Raw genomic sequence first — 3,753 nt, 5'->3', positions numbered from 1 at the left:
CTCCTACTACACCCTCTCTGGATAATGAAGCTGTGGGAGAGGTGGAGTATTCATCCCCACTGCCTTCAGCTGAGCCCTTAGACGACCTATAAGATACATTTACTGACTCTTGGGCAGCGGGGGAAGGTGGAGGAATGTCTCTTAGTCTGTTTCTCTCCGGCCAGTCAGGGATGCATTTTGGGATTGAGTCTGAAGATGTATCCCGAGAGGGCTCGTATTCGCTCCCAGACTGGTTGATGACCCTATCAACAACTTTAATCATCTTCCTCATTTTTTAATATTTTGTCGGGCTTGAGGAATCAGTCTTATCATTTTCTGTTTCCCTCCTCGAGAGGATTCACCTCAACCAGCTTGTTTAGAACCCATGCCTCTTTGTTTCACCATTGTCTGCAAACAACATCCATTAAGCTTGTTAGTATTAATAGAAGTAATTAAGATCAGAGTTGCAGAAAAGAAAAGGTTGTAGATAGTTGCAGATATTACACATTGCGGACCGCACAAAATGTAGTGCGGCCGCACAGAGGTGAGTGCGGACCGCACAAAATGCCAATGCGGTCCGCACAGAGGTGGGGTTCAGACTACCCACTCTCTGAACAATTGCCCCGCGGATCGCACAAAATGGTAATGCAGTCCGCATTGAGGCACCGCGGACCACACAAAATGCAATGCAGCCGCAGTCCTCGAAGATCAGGTTTCAGGACTCTCAGCAATGCGGTCGGCACAAAATTCCATTCCGGACCGCACAGAATCGACCGCGGTCCGCATTGAGTGCCCAGAAGCAGTACTAACTTAGGGTTCAATGTATTTTGATTCTAAGTCGAATTTTACACCTAAGAAAGGTCCCTATGTGTTTTTCCAGTGTTATTAACTAACTAATTCCACTTTAATCAAGAAATTAACTAACCTAATTTTACCAAATCAAAAGAAGTACGGGAAGAACAGAAAGGAAGCTAAGAAGACAAAAATTAAATGAAAATAATAAACTTAAACAACTAACAAGAAGTAAAAGTTTACCAGATGTGAGATGCTGACGATTAATCGAGATTTTTCAGATGAAATCATGCAATTCTTGTGATGAACAATGATTTTTTTACGGTTTTGAGAGCAAAGGTCGAAAAGTGTAAATGGAGGGCCTCAGGACCTATTTATAGAAGAGGACTTGGGGCCCAGCTTACCTACCCCAATGTGGACCGCACAAAATGCAATGCGGTCCGCACCACATAGTGTAATTCGAAGTGTGAGAAGGCAACCACTCCGGTCCACACAAAATGTAATGCAGCCGCAGTGGTCCACCGCGGACCGCACAAAATGTAATGCGGCCGTGGTGGCAAACTTCAGAGAGCTGATATTTTCACCTCCATCAATGCGGTCCGCACTAATTTTTGTGCCCCCGCACTGAGTTCTTTGCGGCCGCACACAATGTAGTGCGATCCGCATTGAAAACTTTAGAGACTTGACAATTTTTTTCACTGTGTCCTGCACTGCATAAACACAAACCTGTAACATCTCACAACCAGGCAGTCCAAAAATGAATCCTATCCTACAATGAAAAACAAAGAAAAACACATGGGTTGCCTCCCAAGAAGCGCCTGATTTAACGTCGCGGCACGACGCAGGTTACCATCACATCATTTGAGATAAAGAAGTGCCACCACGTGGATGTCATCAATTTTTCCCAAGTAGTGCTTGATCTTATGCCCATTCACTCTGAAAACTTCCCAATTTTTGTTCTTTAGATCAAGTGCACCAAACGGGGTCACACACACCACTTCAAAAGGTCCACTCTATTTTGACTTAAGCTTTTCCAGAAACGGACGTAACCGAGAGTTGAACAAGAGAACCAAATCACCAACTTTGAACTCCTTGCTACGAGCATATTTATCATGAAGGTACTTCATCTTGTCCTTATACAAGGACGAACTAGAGTACGCATGGACGCGGAATTCATCAAGTTCATTAAGCTGCTCTACATGAAGATTTGCTGCAATATCCTATTCAAGATTTAGCTTCCTTAAAGCCCACATGGCCTTGTGCTCTAATTCAACCGGTATATGGCAAGCTTTCCAAACACCAACTGATACGGAGACATACCAATCAGAGTCTTGTAAGCAGTCCTATAAGCCCATAGAGCGTCATCCAACTTCTTTGACCAATCAATCCTACTTGCATTTACCATTTTTGACAATATGCTTTTGATTTCCCTTTTGGAGACTTCAACTTGGCCGCTTGCTTGAGGATGATAGGGAGTAGAAACTTTGACACCATACTTTGCAAGCAAAGAGTCAAAAGCTCTATTGCAAAAATGAGACCCCCCATCACTTATGATTGTACGAGGAGTACCAAACTTTGTAAAAATGCTCTTCTTGAGAAATGCAACAACACTCCGGGCCTCATTGTTGGGCAAAGCCACGACTTCAACCCACTTTGAAACATAGTCCACCACCACAAGAATGTATGTGTTCCCACACGAGCTAACAAACAGGCCCATAAAATCAATGCCCATACATCAAAAATATCAACCTCAAGAATGGTATTGAGAGGAATCTCATCTTTCTTTGAAATTCCACCCGCTCTTTGAAATTCATCACACCTCTTCACTAGTTCGCTTGCATCTTTGTACAAAGTTGGCCAATAAAACCCACAACTAAGAACTTTGGAAGTCGTCCTCGCCCCGCCATGATGGCCACCATAGGGAGAGGAATGACAAGCCTCCAAGATACTCAATTGCTCCTCCTCCGGGACACACCTTCGGATCACACCATCCCTGCAAATCTTAAACAAGTATGTATCATCCCAATAGAAATCCAAACTATCCCTCTTGAGCTTCTTACTTTGGTTAGAAGAGAGCTCACACAGGATTATACCAGTCACAAGGAAATTAGCAACATCCGCAAACCATGGCATACCATTCATCAACACCGAAAGGAGTTGTTCGTGGGAAAAGAATCATTGATCTCTAGGCCATCACAAGGCCCCCACTCCTCCTCCAAGAGGGACAAGTGGTCCACCACTTGGTTCTCACTACCCTTCCGGTCCACAATCTCCAAATCGAACTCTTGAAGTAATAAGACCTACCGCATCAGTCTAGCTTTGGAGTCCTTTTTCGTCATCAAGTATTGGAGTGCGTAATGGTCGGTATGGATTATGACCTTGGCACCCATGAGATATGACCGAAATTTCTCCATTTCAAAAACAGTAGCCAAAAGTTCTTTTCGGTCACCGTGCAGTTCACTTGAGCATCATTCATTGTTTTGCTTGCATAGTACACTGGATGAAACATTTTATTCACTCTTTGACCCAACACCGCCCCAACTGCAAAATCGCTCGCATCATACATGAGATCAAAGGGTAAGCCCCAATTAGGTGCGGTAATGATAGGAGTGGTGGTCAACTTATGCTTGAGAAGTTCAAAGGCTTGCATACATTTTTCATCAAACACGAACTTGGCATCTTTTTCCAACAACTTGCACAAGGGATTCACTACCTTCGAACTCCCTTGACAGATGTAGGGGGAGGGAGCCTTAAAATCACATCAATTTTTGCTTTGTCTACCTCAATACCATACTTTGAAATTTTATGCCCAAGAACTATGCCCTCTTCCACCATAAAGTGGCATTTCTCCCAATTGAGAACAAGATTAGTTTCTTCACAACAGGCCAAAACTCTATAAATATTCTTCAAGCATTCATCAAACGAGTCTCCCACAACACTAAAGTCGTCCATGAACACCTCCAAAATATCTTCCACCATATC

The sequence above is a fragment of the Nicotiana sylvestris genome, chromosome 3, assembly GCF_000393655.2.
Source record: "Nicotiana sylvestris chromosome 3, ASM39365v2, whole genome shotgun sequence".
Lineage (NCBI taxonomy): Eukaryota > Viridiplantae > Streptophyta > Magnoliopsida > Solanales > Solanaceae > Nicotiana > Nicotiana sylvestris.
The sequence above is the reverse complement of the archived record's forward strand: the minus strand, read 5'-3'. Positions refer to the sequence as shown.